At 47.8% G+C, this 18974-nt stretch overlaps 1 non-coding gene and 1 pseudogene across 2 annotated transcripts; one reads left to right on the top strand and one right to left on the bottom strand.

Annotated features, from left to right (window-relative positions):
- Window positions 1-9733: 9733 nt before the first annotated feature.
- LOC132691390 (U2 spliceosomal RNA) lies at window positions 9734-9919 on the bottom strand. The gene has a single exon (XR_009615740.1). It is a non-coding gene; the product is annotated as a U2 spliceosomal RNA (small nuclear RNA).
- A 1218-nt stretch (window positions 9920-11137) lies between these two features.
- Window positions 11138-17273, top strand: LOC144614591 (uncharacterized; annotated as a pseudogene). The gene is made up of 3 exons (XR_013552441.2): window positions 11138-11352; window positions 14165-14221; window positions 15396-17273. The product of XR_013552441.2 is annotated as an uncharacterized LOC144614591 (transcript).
- Window positions 17274-18974: the final 1701 nt, after the last annotated feature.

Genomic DNA, 18974 nt, shown 5'->3' with positions numbered 1-18974 from the left:
AGGCCCAAACGCAACACATCAGTGGGAAAAAAGAACACTAAATACAATACGTATATATTTCTGTTAATAAGTGTCAAACTAGCACACCAGGTCTGTTCTCTGTGATTGGCTTTCCCTTGCATCTGTAATACGCAAAGGAACATACTATTTACCAGCATGTGGGGGGTCCAGCAGACAATAATGGAAAACCTAAGTTCGAGCTTCGGCCTCGAACTTCATCCGCTAGGGTATGCTAGGGCTAATTGCGTAATTTCCTTTTCAGACTGCTTTCCCTTCTCCAAGAGAGGTTCTTTTAAGGACCACAGGTATTGTCCATCACTGTGTGATGATCCTTTAATCACATCCAGGGTTCAAACGAAGAGCAGTAAATGTCTACATTTTGACGACTGTCTCTCAAGTACATAGCGGGTGCCTGTGATCAGAGAACTTACCGAGTGTCGTATCCCTCATCACACACATGGAGGTAACAATAGTATGACTCCTGCTGATTCTTAAAGCGGAGTCTGAAATTCTAACTACAGAATTACCATCTAGTAACTAGATGCCCTCCTTGCCAACCAGTGACACTGATGATCACACCAACTGAAATAGGAGGAGTCAGAGACGGACGTAGGATTTCTTAGCTGCCTCTGTGTTCAGAAGTGTGGTTCATGCCTAGAAAATGTCCTATCTCTATGCGTGGAAGCGTGTGTCAATACCAGTACCACCCTGATAAGCAGAGTTACTTTGCAGACGTTACACGTTGTTACTCCAATGCAGAGACCTTTTCTTCTGAGCCTCCGTCTCAGACTGGTATACAGAGAGTCATCCACAGTGTTGCCTTTTTTTTTTTTTTTTTAAAGGAGGCTGGACCTGTGGTCTGTGGTGACAGTCACAACAGAGGATGGGAGGTGGGGAATCAGTAAATCCCTGAGGCATAATTTGAAATTCTCTGATCTCACCTCACGTTATCCAATCACCTGGTGCAGTGACGGCAGTGCCTGTCTGGGAAGTTGAGAATAACTCTGGAAAGCTTTTTGTCTGTTCTGTCAATTAGCAGGGACAATTCATAGTGGTTAATGCTCTCCCGAGAAGGGAAAGACATTAGTGAGAGAAACTTTCCTGTGATCTGTGGAGACTGACAATCTGTCCCCAGAGGGGGGACAATGAATAGTGAGATCTAGGTCAGGAGATGCTGCGGACCGAGGAGAGAGTCTGAGTGGACTATGTCCTTCCATGATAACGTTTGTTCCAACTTTATCATTAATATTAACCATTCTTTGGACCTCAGAGAAGCATCCTTATTCATGATGTGAATAACAGAGAAATAACATCTTACAAAAGAACCAGAAAATGAGTTGTTGATAAGGGGAAAAAGGAAAAATGGGAGAGTGTGGGATTGATTTCAAGAAAAGAGCCTAAAGCATCAAAAATACTAGAGTGGCTGTAGAAGATACTAGAAGGCTGGGAAGTGACCATAAACGTTTGCCGGCTGTGCTAACACTGCTGCCACAGGAGTTGTAGGTAGAAGCCTATTGGCAGCAGGCGGCCTGCAATGAGAGAGAGAATGGAATGACAGGGTGCAGGAAACCACTCTGGGTTACTAAAGGAAAAGACCTAAAAATCTCTTCCTCTCCCTCGACCCCTCCCACACAACTAATTGAAGTGCACGGGAAGTGCAGAGAGAAAAAAAAAAAAAAATGGCCAACTCTCTCAACTCCTCAGTCGACATTACTAGTCAACGTATGAGTCAGAGCATGTCAGTCTTTTGGTTAAAACCCGGCAGCGTTTCTCAGTTTTTCTGAGAAAAGGCAAAATGCTTGCAGCGGCCTGGAGAGCCTCGCGGGACTTGGCCCCGTGTTTCCCCGTTGCTGCTTCCCCGACCAGCTCCTTCTGTGCTCCCGGTCCCGTGGGCACGGGCTGCCGGTTCCGCCGAACACACCAGCGCCCGGTGCCTCTGCTTCGATCACACCTCCTCAGCTGCCCACCGGAGCACCCCCTCCTCTCTTTTCAAGTCTTCGCTCATATCAACGAGGCCTCCCCTTACCACCCTACTTAATAGCTCGTCCTGTCCCCACCCCCGCGCTACTCTCTACCTGGTCGGGGCGGTTTCTGGTTTCCTTCTGCGGTCTTTCTCATACACTGAGAAGAATGGGCGACCTGTTAGGTGCTTCACAGAGTTGAGTGAACATCGCCTAAAGGTTTCTCCACTTCCTCCTGGTTCCTCTCGAACACTGGCAATTCCTTCTCATCTCCCCCTCGTTCTTCTCCTCTTCAAACCTGTTACTGTACGTGGTTCCCGGCAACAAAACGTAACCCTAGTTGGGAGATGCGACCGTCAAGTTGGCCGCAGACGCAGCCCTACCTCGTCCTCAGCGTCCATCCCCCCTGCCCAGACCTCACTGCCCTCACCTCCCCTGTCGTCTCCATCCGGCCCTTTCAGGCCTTGTGGTTATGCTTGCCCTCGCTGCTCCCGCCTCCGCTCTCTCTGGACAAATTAGTACTGATTAACAGGGTGTAGCAATTGAAACACTTCACAAACTTTCTTCGGAGACAACCTCAAGTCCCTGTACAGGCAAGGTCAGTGCAGTTACAGATGACACGAGTCACTTCCCAACTAGGGGCTGACCTGGAGGCCCGAACCTTTACCGTGAGGGTAAAATGCCCCCTTTCCGTACGTGCCCTATGACCATGATGGCCACTGTCCCTCCCAAGGAAATGATGTAATTTGGTAAATAGATTTTCTTTTTTGGCAAAACACAGAAATAGAATATTTACTAGAAAACCTAATATACCTGAAACTAATATAATACTGTATGTTAATTATACTGGAATTAAAAAAGAAAACCTAATAAATACCATGTGGAAATTTAATTATCTTGCTTCTCCTGAGGTTATAATATGAGCCCTGATAATTATGGATAAGAGGCATATTTTCTGAGGGTTCCTGAAATGTTCAATCTTTCTCACCTTCCTGTCCCAGGGGTGCCTGATATTAACCTCTGTCTTGTCTTCTATTGCTGCATCTGGAGTCTTCTTCCTAAGTAAATACATTGAACTCAGTGTTTTCATCTTCTTACATGTAAGACATGTAAGAACGTGCTCAGCTCATAACTTCTGAGTATACACCTATTATCTCATGACAGGTGAATGATTCATTGTGCGTGTGCGTGTGCATGTTGTAAATGGGGGAATGAGTTCCCTTGTGGGAACTTTAAGAATCACTCAAACAGGGATGCAGAAATTACACTCACGGAGGCGTATGCAATAAAGGGTTTGTTATATTCACATATCCTACACAAGGGAGACCCCATACCCCACTCAAGGAGCCATATTGGAAGTGTGCCCAGGGATAGGGCTCAAGCAAGTATGTGGGGAGCCCAGAAAGAGAGTGAGGACCCCTAGGCAAGTGTCTTTACTGAAGGAAATGGGGGGATACAGAAGCAAAAGGCATGAAGGGACTTTATTGATGTGATTGAATGTCCCTAGGTCACAGTCAAGGGAGGGCAAGAGGAGGAACGTGTGGCAGTGACCAGTGATCACACTGTATGTACAACTGGTCATCCGGTGGGGTGCTCATAGTCTATTTGTAGGGATGATGAGGCATCAGAAAAATTTGAAGTTTTATCAGTTTACAACACAATCTATTTTGTGATGCCTCAACATCATTAACAATACTAACTAGGATGGGTACCGCTTGTCATCTGGGTTGTGGAGATATTAAGGGTCAGTGATATTGCTTGACTTAGCCACATAGACAAATTTATTGATAAGGGTGACAACAAGGAAAAGTCCTATGAGGCATCTGAGGAAGGTTTGGAACCAGTGGATGAAGAACTGTGGAAATCCTCAGTGTAACCATTGCACACTGGCATATGGTTTCGTTAGGGAAAATATATTTGGGGGGGGGGGGTGTCAGTACATAAATAAATAAATAAATAAATAAATAACATAACATAATCTTTTAAAATAAAGTGCTGTGCCTGGGGTTTGGGGCTTAACAGAACCCACAGTTGCCATCATTAGAGTATAATGTACCCATGAGAATGTGTTGTTGTGCTTAACCAAAGGGAAGGAATGGTTGTGTGGTCATGGTTGTAGATTATGGTAGAAAACTGAAGGAGTATGGTAGGAAATACATCAAAGAGTGGGGGACTTGTTTGAATGATATGAGGCAGGTACCTCCTAGGGGAAGCAATAATTTCTCTTAATTTTAGGAAATTGCATATGTAGTAGCAATCTCTACCAAATTTCCCATCGGGCACAGGAGCATAGGCATGTACACTTTAGTAGAGAGCAAAGAATATACCAGGACCAAGGGCCAAGTGGATAGCAAGCTCAGAAGATAATAACATCCCTAATATCAAAGAAAGGAAAGCAATAAATGTCTTGTGTCTAGTTTGTGCTCTAAGGAGATGCAATTTCTAGGTGTTGCTGGAGGTTTTAGTGCCTGGGTGTAGCCATCTTTGATGCAGGGGTAAAGTCGTTTCCAATAGAGAGGCCTTAGGTTTGGCCATGTCATCTGAGACAGCGTCATCTCAAGTGGTGAGATTTGGGGTCAGAGTGATGTGGGATGGGGGTATCATTTCCCAGTGGGTACCCACTCAGCAGATATGGGTCCCAGCATTTGCCACATTGACCTGAAGCAATGGCTTGTTTTGTGGTCTTGGGCCTCTGGCTTGTGAATTAATGAAAAGTAGACCAGTAATGATAAGACCGATGTCACAAGAATGGATTGTAAACAAATGACAGCACCCAAAGCAGAGTAAGAGGATCCACGGTTAACTCAGTGATGCCCATCTGTACCTGACAAGGTTTTGTAGTGGACTTTTAGGTTCAAATGGGTCCCATTTCTAATGGGAATCTGCCTGGCCTGTGGGATCTTCTGTGGTTAATTTGTCCCAGGAAAGTGTGGGTCCTCCATCTGGCCTCCAATGCTTACGGATAAATAGGTTAAGGACCAGAGCAAGACAGAGAATATTGGGGGTGTAAACCTAATATTGAGTTGGACTGGAATTTGAAGAAGAGTTGTCTGAGGAGACCACTCTGGCTCTCAGTTAAGCCAGTTATCTGGGAACTATTAGGGACATGGAAGTTCTATTGACTGTCTGTTGCAAGAAGCCAGCATTACGTATTTTGAGAAGTGAAAATGTATGTCTTGCTTACAAGTAGTACAGTGATGGTTTTAACTGTGGATGGAATAAAGTATTCTGGCAATGCCTTGTATTGTGGCCTTAGGATATATAGAGGCATGTGTGACTTTGATTTATATTTTGGGCATCTGTGAGTCAGGAGATAGCCAGAGTTATTTACCTTGAAGGGAACATTTTTTTAGGTAATAGCCCAATCATTTATAATAAATATGAAGAGGGGCCATTGCAGGCCAGGGCCGCTGGTACTGAGATAACTACCTGATATCTGGCCAGATGTGCTGTTTCTTGGGTCCCACCCTCATCAGGGACATCCTAGCTAAGGGACGGAAAGCAGCAACACTCCATTGGGCTCATCACCTACGATGGTTAGCGATGTCATTTACTCCTACATCTGTTCATTCAGTTAATCCCAAGGGGTTCCCTGTGTAGCCAAGGGGTCTGGGGGAGGGTTAACCACCTTCACCCTGGCATCTGGAAAGGGACTGAGGGCAGCAGAGGTCACCTCCTCCAACAGATGGAATATGCCATAGGGCCTCGGTTTGGTTCCATCCTGTCTTAGGGAGGCCTCGGTAGCTGTGCGATGCCTGTGGGGTGCTGTTTCCATGCCCCACAGCATATGGGAAGCTGGAGGTGGAGGGCCACAGGCTCTCTGCTGAGAGTCTCCCCTTCCAGCAAAGCTTGGTGTGTGGCTAGTTATTTGTTGTTTTAATGATCCATATACCAAGGCTGAGAGGGGTAGTTTTTTGCATCAGAGGCACTGGGGCAGCTAATGGCTGTCATACTGGTCCAGACACACCAGGAGGCAGGAGAAGAGGTTGCCAAAGCCTCTTAGTGAAGGAGTTTCTGAGGACACCAGCAGAAGTGGCTGTTGAGATTAATTTATAAGTAAAATTTGTAAATGAGGACTATGTTGCCACCAAACCCCAAGGACTAAATGTTGGACTTTTTTTAAACTTTTTTTTTTTAAGTTGATTTATTTATTTTGCGAGGGAGCATGAGAGAGGAAGAGAGAGAATCCCAAGCAGGCTCCACACTGTCAGCGCCGCCCCACGTGGGGCTCGATCCCATGAACTGTGAGATCATGACCTGAGCCAAGATCAAAAGTCAGAAGCTCAACCCCCTGAGCCACCCACGTGCCCCTAAATGTCAGACTAAATATGTGCATCAAATGAATCTCCTTGAAAGAGGATGTCATCAATATAATGTCACAACCATGCTTTTGGAGGGAGGTGGATGTCGTCAAGAACTGTGTGCAAATTGTGTGTGATGGCAAAGCTGTTGGGATAGCCCAGGGATGGACTAGCAAAGATTTATTGTGTCCCTTTGGAAATAGAAGCAAACTGCATTTGGGGGCCTGTTAAAATAGGCTGAGCTGAACAGAACATGTTAGCCAAATCTATAAGTGCAAAATATTTGCCAGTTATTGATTGAGTAGAATCAGTACTTTTCATAATCCTGGGTGTAGACAGGATTGTAGACAAGAAGCAAGAAGGTTGTAGACATCCACCAGGCATTGTCTCACCACCCCCAAGATTTAAAAGCAGGCAAAACTGGGCTGGAAAAACAGATGATCACCCCTTTGTTAATTGGGTTTCATATAATAACGTTTTTAAAATTTTTTGTTTATTTTTGAGAGAGAGAGAGTGCCAGCAGGGCAGGGGCAGAGAGAGAGGGAGACACAGAATCTGAAGCAAGCTCCAGGCTCTGAGCTGTCAGCACAGATCCCAAAGCAGGGCTCGAACTCACAAACCATGAGATCATGACCTGAGCCAAAGTGCGCCGCCTAACCGACTGAACCACCCAGGTGCCCCTCACGTGATACGTTTTAATAGTGAAGGTCCTGGTTTAACTTATACTGGGCCATATTAACTATTTTAGCTGGGTGTTCATGGGGTCTCATTTATCAAACCACTGTGCAAGTGTCAAAACTTCTTTAATTTTATTATTTATTATGTAGAGCATCTCTGCCTAATATGAATATTTTAGGGCAACAGCTACTATAACTATGGGAAAGACTACAGTTAAAGTGAGGCATAACCATTAAAAAGTTTTCCATTTAGTCACTTACTTTAGGTTATAGGGGGGTGCAATAGATAAATTGAATGGGGTCCTCAGTTGAAACAACGCTTTGAGCCCCAGGATTGATTAAGTGCATAACGTTTTGTCTGTTGGTGCATTTCAGCACATGTTCATTTTGTAGAACTAGATTGCACAGGCAGGAAAGCCAGTCAGTGCCAGTTTGATCTTTTTTTGTTATAGAAATTCTTCAGTGTATAAATTTTGGATCCTATTGGATCAGATTACGGAACTTGTTAATGCGTATGCACGCCAACACACGCAATTTGTTTGCTCGCCTTTTCTCTTTCTTCGCCTGTATCTAGGGGTCTGTTTTTAAAGCAGTTAGTAGTCTAGAGCTAGCATTAAGTTTGCCACACCTGGCATTTGCTTAGTGCCTAGGGTTTGTAAAGTTCTATTTTCCCCTCCTCTTGGGCTCATAGTCCCTAAAGTGGCACACACACCAGCACCCCCCCCCCTTTGTTTTTTTACTCTGCTCCTGTCTCTGGTTGATAAGCTGAGAGGGGAAGGGGGAGGAGAAAGGGCCCCAGTCTCTCTGGGCTGCAGCCTTCCCTGGGAAGGCCCCAACCACAGGATAATCTGCCCTTTCTGCCTTTTTTCTTTTTCTTTTTCTCTTTTTCCTTTTCTCTTCCTGCTTCTCCTCTTAGCAAAACCTTTAGAATGGCTCTTCTCTGTGGGTGGCTAATTGATTCCCCCCTCGATGGCTGTCCACCTGACCGTGTTCCCTTGGTTCTGAGTGGCTCCCCCTCCAGCAGGGTGTCCCCAGCAGCCTCAGAGGTGTTGGGGGCCACGAGCGACCTTGGGAGGGATGCGGGGTAGGGTAGGGGCAGCCTGGACCCTTTAGGGGGGGCTGGGGAGGGCTGTCCAGGGACGGGCCACCTGTCCCCGAGGGCTGCTGCAGGCACCAAGCTCGGCGTAAGGGTCCCCCGCCCTGCAGCGCTCTGGGGAGGTGCGTGGCTCAGTGGCGGGGGACCTCCTGACATTGCCGTCACCAGAGGCGCGCTGAGAAGTATCGCTTCGCAAGCCGGGTGGCTGGGCGTCCTCATCCCGGTGCATTGTGGGGACGGGGACAGGGCGACTTGGCTGCACGCGGAAGGCAGGGGCAACAGGGCAGCAGAGCAGCCCCGAAAGCCAACAGGGGGGCCTACCCGGGGGATGGGGGTGGGGGGAGCCAAGCAGTAAGTGCGTGGGCAAGGGCATCTCTTGGGGACTTCTCCGAGTTCCGATCATCCCCTCCTTGTGGGCCAAGTGGAGGAGTAACCCCCCTTGTGGGGTCTTCAAGGGTCACTCCCACACGGCAGCAGAAATTACTCTTGGGGAGGTACGAAATCAAAGAATTTTATTATACGCACAGGTCCTAGAAGAGGGAGGCCAGGTGCAGTCGCAGAGGCCAGATGGGAGGGGAGCAGAAAGGAGACAGAGACAGAGACACAGAACGAAGAGAGACAGACAGGAGTCAGAGACAGGGAAAGCAAGAAGGGGAACTTGTGGCGCAGGCCAGCCTTATCACTCTGGTGCAGTTGGTTACCTGGTGTTCACCTGGTGTGGGGATGTTGGAGCATCAGGAAAATATAAAGTTTAAAAATGTTAGTGGAGTGTGTGTGTGTGTGTGTGTGTGTGTGTTGTTCTTGTTTGATGGTTTTATCTTATGGACCATGCTCTGTTTGGGTGTCTGTAATAGCATTTCTCTAAAAACAGTGAGTGATAAGCATGAAACTGAAAACCTCCACCTTCTTTCTGTTGTATTTCTGGGTGCAGGATTCTCTTTATTGGGCCTGTGACATTACATTTGTAGTAAATATCTGTGGCCAAAGCAAAGAAGGTTAAATTAACTTCCATCTCCTATTTAGAGAAATAGAAGTCATGTTAAATAAGAAGTGATATGAAGGTTGCAAGAGTTGGAGAGCAAGAATGAGCAGGAATTGCAGATGGGGTTTGGTCTATGTGTGACCCTGACATATAGCCAGATGTAAAAGTGCTTTGATATATTCCGAACTAGGGACTTGCTTTGGATCTGGTGAATTTATTGGGATTTCTAAAGTTTTCATCCCTCTCAGCCTTTGATCAGTGATAACTTAGTCTGTTCTACCTGCTTAAATCCCAGCCAGAAAAACTGTGTGGTGGGCATTTTCCTCTTACTGTCCCTGAAAGAAAGATACCCCTAGCTTAGTCCCTAATTCTGTCTCTACAGTAAGTACTTTGATCAAGGAAATGAGATAGGACTTGATTTGTCCATGAATGACTGCAGTTCTTAAATGGCATGTTTGTCTAGAATTCACCAACATTCACAGAACTTTTATAGACTCAATTCACCTTTTTTATTTAAAAACTTTTTGTGTCTTTCATCTCACACAGATTGTACATTTTTACATACTCTCTAATTATTTTTAGATTCTATTTTTGGCATTGCTTACTAAGTATTTGCCATAATTCTTGTAAGAAATACACACAGTTCTAAGTGGTTTATTTGTGTGTTCAGTACACATTTGTTAGAGCAGTGAGTAAACATGACCCCTCAAATTCTGTTTATGTTTATTCTTTTTTTTTTTTTAACCAGGTCAATGTGTGGAGTGGGCGGGGCAAGCTCCTATTCCATCTCCGTGCTCCAAAAATTCATTTAATATGTTGTCCTCCGATAGAGGACGTATCAGATATTAAATTGATTAGAACAGATACTATACTTGATCTTAGCCATAAGGCTGAGAAGCAATTATGTTTATTCTTCTGGCTACTCTCAATGACCTCTTTAAGTCTCCAAGCTGGTATCGCTCAATGTGCTCATGAATGAAAAAGAATCACCTTTTGGAGACGATATCTTCTGAGTGACCAAGGTTCCAGCACAAACACATGCTCAATGGATTCTAGCTCTTCTCAGACTTAAATGACTTGCTAAATTTCATTAAAGTCTGAAATTTTTGCAACCTTCACTGATGGTTCCTGTCACTAGCTTTAAAGAACTACATAAACATTATTAAAACTCTGTAATTTCTATTTCACTACTGTCTTTCTGAGATAATCTGAATTACCCTTGCAGAACTTTCCCTTCAGTAATAGCAGAAATGATCATTTCCCAGCAAGGCAATGAGATCATGAAGTGAAGGTGCTCCCTTCCTCTTGAGATTCAGATACCCCCTTAATATTGGGGTTCAGATGGCCCCCTTTGCACTCGTGCTCCCAGTGTGAAATTAGTCGCTCTCCATTTGAGACACACGGCAGATTCCTTAAAGGAATTGAATATCTTGGAATATGGGGAAAGAAGTATTCTACGGATTAAACACTGGGATTAAACACTGTTCTGCACTGGATAGGACACAATCACAATATACAGGTGGGAGAGACGTTTTCCGTGGGATCTAGAGGCAAAGCTTCACCCTGCCCAGTTTCTTCAGGGCAGCCCACATCCCTCTTCTGTCTGTTATGAACCCGTCCACTCTTTTCCTCTTGTTCTTGACCAGATGCACTGACACTCACAAAAGTGACGCTAATGCTTGAGGTTACATGTGTATGAAGAAGAATACGATAATGTCGATTACTTTACAGCTAAGAATGTACGTATTTTTATGTCGAAATGACTTTATGGAATGATATGTGCATTTGTATCAGTAACAGCCTTTGGTAGCACCTAAAATACTCTTTTTAGTCTCGGGAGCCTGCTGAGCTTCATGGGGTCTGAAAGCATGCTTCTGAGAACTTTTGGAGATCGCTTGCAGGCAGCACTCCCCACAAATCTGCGTAAATCCCTTAAGGAAGCCTCCGGGATCTTCGCATTCCCCGCGGAACCTGAGCCTCTGGGACTGTTCTGGTGCGGAGCATCTTCGCCAGCGCCTCTACTACATTACCCAGAGGGCTCCACGCCGAGAGGCAGCGGGCTGAGCCAATGAAGGCCCAAGATAAGAGCTCTTCCGTGCGCTTACAGCGCTTCGGGCGGGACTTCCGGCGTCCTGGTTGTGGCGGTCGTTTTGGGTGTTCCTGGGTTTTTTCCGTGGCGACCGACAGGGAAGGGGCGGGAAGAGGCGCCGTCCCCGGCGCGCCGACTGGGGTTCGTGGCTCGGCGACGCCGCCTGTGCTGCCCCGCGCCGGGCCCGGGACCGCGTGGCCGGGACAGAGTCCAGTGGCAGTGGCCGCGCCCAGGGACCCGGCTGAGGTAAACTCGCTGTCCCCGGGCCCTCCCCGCCCTCTCCCCCCGACAGACCCTCCAAGCCGGAGCGCGGGGCACCTGCTCGCTCCCTGCGGCCCAGGTCCCGGTGTCCGGGCCCGGGAGGCGCTCGTGGGCGGGGACCCCGCGTCTAAGCGCCGGCGTGACGGTGTGCGGGAGCGGGCTGCAGGGGAGGGGCCTCTCGGTGCAGGGCTGCAGGGGGGCCCAAGGCGGGAGGATTCAAGAGTGTGGGGTCCGCCTTCTGCCCTCGGAGAACGGAGGATGTGCGGCGGAGTCACGGGGGAACTGGCGGGCTGGGGCGTGGTAGGGGCGCTGGGACCCATGGATGGTTGTGAAGACAAGAGGGACACGGTCTGATTTAGGGGTTTAAAAGTTTTCCAGGAGCTGCTCAGGGAGAACCGACTGGAATGGGGGTGATGAGGACAGCGAGGCACAGGGAGGTTGGGTCCAAGCGCAGAGAACTGGCAACGGGGAGCGCTGAGGACTGAAATTCAGACTTTAGTGTTACAGCCCTAGGTCTGGCCTCCAGGGCTGGAAAGATGCACGGGAGGTTCGGGCCGGTTGAAATACACCGTGGTCCCCAGCCTCTGTGGCCTCTATGGCCTGCTTCTGCCTGTAGGGCCCCGTGGCTGAAGTAGCACTCGTGGAGGGTGTCTCTGGGCCTCGCTGGTTTGGATCTTGCCCATGTCAACTTTGGGATTGTGGTGTTCTGGGACTCTTCACCTGCCTCTCTGCTAGCCCTTTTGGTGTGGGGATCTGGGAGAAATCCCACCGCCAGGAAGTGATCTAGACTCGTCCTGAGTCCAGGCTGAGGGTTGTATGCAGGAGTTCTTGTTTCTGGAATGGAAGGAGGCGTAGAAGGTTATCCCAGGAACAGGTACCAGCGTGTGCAGGTGCTTGTTAGTGTGGGAACAGGGCACAGCATGTCTTCTTTCTCTTAGGAACAAAGAGCAGGGGGCTGGAGTTAGTCTTGGAAATGGCTGCCTGAGAAGTTGGGCAACTATAATGGACGTAATGGGAGATTGGGAGCAGAGGAGGGAGATGATCGTACCCAGGTCCAGATAGGCTCCATCGGGTTGTAGAGTGGAAAACAGACTTTGGGGGCGAGGGAGGAGGATGGGTGACCAGGGAAGAGGGTACTGGAATAGTCCAGGTGAGGGTTCATGGACCAGAGTGGTAGCTGTGGAGGTGGGAGAAGTGGTTGGTATTCTGGATGCATCTTTCAAGAAGGGCTGATTTTGAGGGTGAGAGAGAGAGAGAGGAAGGAGTGAGAGATGACACTAGAGTGTTGGTCTTAGCAGCAAGAAGGGTGGAAATTCTATCAGCTGAGACTGGAAAATCCGTGATAGTGGTTTTCACTGGGGGGTGGCAGGAGCTCAGAGAACAGACTACTGTGGCATCGAGTGGGCAGCTGGACACAGGTCTGGAAATCTGGGGTGGGGCTTAGGATGGAGACACCCAAAGGGGTGGCTAGCATGTGTACCAGACCGTGGATGATACTTAGAAGATGGAATTCAGGTCATGGCAGTGGTGTTATCAGCAGGTCAGAAAGAAGATTAAGAGTTCTGAGGACTAGCTCTATTGCTTGGGTACCTGGTTGGGGGTTAGGAGGATCATAAATACAGATGTAGGAGAGAAGTGGCCACGAAGGGAGTATGTGGGGAGGATGGCCTTGGCAGGTGACCAAGACTTCCGAGGGAAGAGCGGACCGGAGACAGATTTGGAGGCGTCGGATTAATTGAGATAAGATGGGTTTACTATGACTTTGTGGTAAGCTTTGGTGGGTTCTGGGGGTTTTGCTGGTGGGTAATGTCTGGGGTAAATGTGGTCGTCTGTGAGAATTACTATGCCTGGTACCGGGATGGCTGGGCTTTGAAGGAGAGTAGGTGGAAGGAACATGGTTGTGGCTGCTGAGGGGACAGCAAGTGCAGCACAGAAGTGGGAGAGGGTCACGGGTATCTGAAATTCACATGTGGTGCTATGTGACTGACGTTGAAGCAAGGACTGGAGACAGGCGGAGAGGCCTTCAAAGCAGCATCCAGGGCTACCTCTGGTGTTGGGATTCATCAGAGGTCTGCGGTAGTACTGGATCCTGTTTGGATCTGCCCAGTTCTTTCTGGATGCCACGTACCAGGTAACCTGGTGCAAGTCCAGAGAGAGAGATGCATATGGTGTGGGGCAGGGAGTTGGTGGTGGCTGTGGGGATGCAACTGTGGGGTCCGAAGGCGTGAGAGGGGTGCATGTGGAGAGAGGGATATGAATTGATGGTCCTGGGTCCTGGTACTGGAAACTTAAGGGTGATGGGTGACCCCAAATTTTATTGTGAGTCATGATAACAGAGGACTCCAGGGAATCGCATGGTAGGGAGAGATGCGGTCCTGGAATCCTCGGGCATATTCCCGAGTGTAGATGGTGTCTCTATGCCTACCTGGCTGCACTTGTTGAGGGCTGGGCATTTGGTTAATAGAACCATGAAGAAAGAGTAGAACCAGCAGAACTGGGTTTCTCTGCTGAGGTGGGGAGCTTGGGAAGAGGATGGGCATGGGGTAGATGTGTGGGTTTGAATTGTGGGTCCTCAGGAGGCTGTGGTTTCATCTGTCCCCAACATGACAGGACAGTGTGACTTTGGAGGACATGGCCATGTATTCTCCTGGGAGGAATGGGGTCTCCTTGATGAGGTTCAGAGACGCCTGTACCACAATGTGATGCTGGAGAACTTGGCACTTATAATCTCCCTGGGTAAGGCCCTCACACCCACCAGTGACCTGGGTAGTGACTTTGCCTTTCTGCTTTTCCCGAGGGGCCGCTGTGTCTTTACATCCAGACCATGGCCACCGCGTCCTTCCTCGTCTCCTGGGTAGGTGCTGTTGTTGCTATGACTGGGAGGTACTGCCGTCTTCTCTCCCTGCTACCCCGGTACCCGCTGCCTTTCCTGGTAGGAAAGGGTTCTAGGGAATCCTAGGCAGTCTTGGCCATCAGCCGAATGGACCCCACCTGGCTTGCCCCCTCCCTAGCTGCGTGGCTTCTGCAGATCCCTGGTACCTACTTACCTCAGGTTTTGCTCCCTCTGACAGTCCTGCACGCCTGCACGTGCCAGGAATTGCCGTCACTGACACGGACACTGCTTACATGCACGATGAGCTGTTCTGTGAGACCTTTGTCTGAGGTTCTTTTTGTAGCGTTCAGTTTTCTTTGCTTTGTCATGTCATAAGCTGGGCTGGTACAGGCCACCTACCTGTCCTGTCTTTCCCTTAGGACTTGGTTATCCTAGTCCTGTGTAGTTGCTCCGTTAGGGGTGTCGGGGAGAGTTCTGGCTGCTTCACAGAATAGATACCACTCCCGCCAAGGGACAAGGGGCTGGAGGGGGCCTGGCCCTGCTGAGTGGCAGCTGAGGGAAGACATGACATCGGGACCGTGTTCACATCATACCAGCAATCTGTTCAAATCAGTGTTTTGGTGCCATTTCCACTGGCCACACCTCATTTCCACCTTTTCTTCCCTGTTCTTGACGCTTGGCCAGTTTGTCCTTTTTACTGACTTCTGGCCCCTAGCTGCTCCCAACTTCCTGGCATCTGTCTGCTGCCTGCTCCTTTCCACTGCTGCCTCTGCAGGGCCCCCGCATTGGCTCGTGCGTAGCGGATGGTGAGCGCGTATCCTCAAATGTCCTTGAACACCAGCTACTCACTAGCAATCTGACTTTTCTGTTCCTGGACCAGAGCTTCTTCACAACACTCACGTGTGAGCAACAGCCCTCCTGGGGGTTGTCCTCAGAGGAGCAAGTCGGAAACCCCAGCTGCCTCTCTCCACTGTGCTACATCCCATTCCTCCTCGTTCCGCCTTGCGAGGCCTCCCTACTTCCGTGACCTTTTAGAGTCCAGTACTGCAAAACAGCCCCTTCCTCACCTTGCCTCCCAGCTCCCTCATCCTGAAAACAGCCTCACGCATTCATTCCTGGGTGTGTCAGGCACATGTTTGTAACGTGGCTGCCACCCGTCCCCACGTGTACTTGACTAGCATTTCTCTGTTTTCAGATTATTTTTGTGGGATAGACAATGAAGAGGCCCCTTCTGGACAGAATGTTTCTCTGGGAAGAACACCACCAAGCAGGACTTCGGGGCCAAATCTATCCACCCAGAAGCTTCATCTCTGTGAGATGTGTGTTCCTGTCATGAAGGATATTTTGTACCTGGCTGAGCTTCAGGGAACACATACCAGGCAGAAATCCTACACACGTGTGGCACGTGGGAAATGATTCTGTTTCAGTGCAGATCTTCGCCAACACCAGAATGAGCACGGTGGGAAAAAGCCCTATAGCAAGGACATGGACAGGGCTTCCTTTGCGAAGACCTATAGAGGCCATTCATTAGGGAAGCCTTTCACCTGTGGGGAGGTTGAAAAGGACTTCCTGGCCAGTGTGGCCAGTGCTGTGAGTATACACAGCAGTACTAAGTGTGAGGAAGTCTTTCGCACTGGAAAAAGTTCTTACAGATGTGGCGAATGTGGAAAAGCCTTCTGTCGTAAACGTACCCTTGTTCAGCATCAGAGAATTCACACTTAAGTGCAGTGACTGTGGGAAAACCTTCAGCTACAAGCATACATTTGTTCAGCATAAGACAGTCCACGCTGGAGTAAAGCCTTTTGAGTGCAGTGAATGTGGAAAGGCCTTCAGGTTCAAGTATAAACTTGGTTCAGCACCACCGTACTCACACTGGAGAAAGGCCTTATGTGTGTAGTGAATGTGGGAAAGCTTTTGGGTGCAAATCCAAACTTGTTCGGCACGAGAGAATTCACACCGGAGCAAGGCCTTATGAGTGTGTTGAATGTGGCAAATTTTTTAGACAAAGCTCCGGCCTTGTTCAGTATCGGAGAATTCACACTGGAGCAAAGCCTTATGAATGTGGCGAATGTGGAAAGTCCTTTAGCCAAAGCTCTATCCTCATCCAGCACCAGAGAGTTCACACTGGAGAAAGGCCATATGAGTGCAATGAATGTGGGAAAGGATTTAGACAAAGCTTCAGTTGCATTCAGCATCGGAGAGTTCACACGGGAATAAGGCCTTATGAATGTAGTGAATGTGGGAAGTCCTTTAGCCAAAGCTTCAGCCTTATTCTACATCGGAGAATTCACACTGGAGAAAGGCCTTATGAGTGCAACGAATGTGGAAAATCCTTTAGCCAAAACTACAGCCTCATTGAACACCATAAACTTCACACTAGATAAAGGCCTCAGGAGTGCAGCCAGCACAAGAAAGTTCATTAAACAGTCTGCTCTAACACCAAAACTTCACGACCCACGTTAGTTTTATGAATCAGCAAATGTGGAAGAAGTTCAGCCAAAGATCTAAACTCATTGAGCATGAGAAAGAAATTCCACTTAAGATGGTGGCCTTAAACCTTCAGCGAACGTGCTCTTTGTTCAGCGTAACAACACTAGAGAGCATCTGTGCAGAGCCATCTGCTGTGTATTCCAGCTGTGAGAAGTTTTCAGGAGCTGCATTTCATATTCTGACCTGCGCAGACCTTGCCAGAATTATGTCACTGCCAGGTGGTAGTAGAAGTCATTTTGCCTCTGACACCTGGCAGGTCCTTATGGCACGCGTGTCACCTCAGCATGCTTAGGGAAGACAGATGTTTGCACTCTGTCTCCCATCCTCTAGTGAAAATCATAATCTGATCCCCTGGGGGTTCTCATTCGCTTTCTTCTGACTAGTATGGCAGGGACCTGACCCACTTTTTGCTGAAAGGATCCAGTCTAGGAACTGCTCAGTTTGTAAAGTTTTACCTTCATGGTGTTAATTGGTCTCATGCAATATTTTTTATAGGTTTTCCAGCCTCCAACTCACTGATCTGGGACCTGTGTGTCTCACATTTGCTCTGGTTTGTGCAATAATAAAAGTCTTATTAAGTGACCTTTAATCTTAAGATTTTTGTTTATTGTGTGGGGTGGGTTGAAAACAGAATTGGGCTCTGCCATTGTGGAGAGGTGGACAGCTTTCTTGAGACATCATGGGGACAGTATGACATCACAGACTACCCATTCACTATAGTTGTTACCTTATCTGCCTTCCTGTCTGGTTTAAAAACAAACATAATAATAAATATTTGGTGTTTGTCCCTACTTCCTAGCACAGAGATTCTAAAACCCTTGGGACTTCCTGAGTGATAAGACTGTCTTTTTTTTTTTTTTTTTAATTTTTTTTTTTTCAACATTTTTTATTTATTTTTGGGACAGAGAGAGACAGAGCATGAACGGGGGAGGGGCAGAGAGAGAGGGAGACACAGAATCGGAAACAGGCTCCAGGCTCCGAGCCATCAGCCCAGAGCCTGACGCGGGGCTCGAACTCACGGACCGCGAGATCGTGACCTGGCTGAAGTCGGACGCTTAACCGACTGCGCCACCCAGGCGCCCCAAGACTGTCTTTTGTATGATAGTGAAATGACTCAAGATGGAGGCCAATAAAGGAACTTCAGGATCGGGGCTGGTCACCAGACATTAGAAGGTTTGAATTTTAAGCACTACCTTTGACATCTGGGGATGGGAAGGTGTGAGAGGTTGAGTTCATCCACCAATTGCCAATGATTTAGTCAACCATGGCTATGTAATGACACCTTGTTAAAAACCTCTAGACAATAAGGTTTCACACTGCCCAGCCAGGAGGGGAGTGCACACTGATTCCACTGGGATAGAGGTTCTTGTGCTTGGGGTTCTTATGGAATTCACCCTGTGTACTTCTTTATCCGGTTGTTAACGTGTGTCCTTTATAGTAGACTAATAGTAAATATAGCATTTTCCTGAGTACTGTGAGTTATTCTAGCAAATTATCAAACCTGAGTGGGGACTCAAGGCAACACTAAATTTGTAGTCAGACTGGCAGAAGTGGGGTTAACCTGGGACCCCATTTGTGGCTGCCATCTGAAGAGACAGTTGTGGGATGGAGTCCTTAACTGTAGGATCGAGTGGGGCTAAGTGTCAGAATTGAATTGAATTGAACACCCAGTTGGTGTTAGAATGACACATTTGCTATCAGAAAAAGCCAGATACTGCATAAGGCCTTCTAAGAAAGGTCTGTGGTCCTAATTTGTGACCTGAGTGCCAGGATTTTTTTGTAGGACCAAAGATTGCCCTGAGGAGGGCACAGTTGTGACAACCAACAATGCTTTTGGAAGTGAAAAGGCTAGGACGTCATAATTTCGCCCAGTCATAGTGATAGAAATCAGCAGTGTTTGAATTATGCTTGAACCTGACATTAAGGCCCGATTTTTTAAAATGAATTAGAAAGGGACACCTGGGTGGCTCAGTCGGTTAAGCATCCGACTTCGGCTCAGGTCACGGTCTTGTGGTTCACAGGTTCGAGCCCCACGTCAGAGCCTGGAACCTGCTTCTTGGATTCTGTGTCTCCCTCTCTCTCTGCCCTTCCCATTTGTTCTCTCTCTCTCTCTCAAGAATAAAACAAAAATTTTTCTTAATGAATTAGGAAAATACATAGTGCTTAATCTTTCTCTGACTGAAATCACTGAGATATATGAGTATTAAAACCAGTTTTAAAAGTTCTCATCAATAATTACCATTAAGCTTAGAGTTCAACTTAAGGCTTATCTCTGCATGGAAAC

The sequence above is a fragment of the Panthera onca genome, chromosome E2, assembly GCF_046562875.1.
Source record: "Panthera onca isolate mPanOnc1 chromosome E2, mPanOnc1 haplotype 2, whole genome shotgun sequence".
Taxonomy (NCBI): domain Eukaryota; kingdom Metazoa; phylum Chordata; class Mammalia; order Carnivora; family Felidae; genus Panthera; species Panthera onca.
The sequence above is the reverse complement of the archived record's forward strand: the minus strand, read 5'-3'. Positions and strand labels throughout refer to the sequence as shown.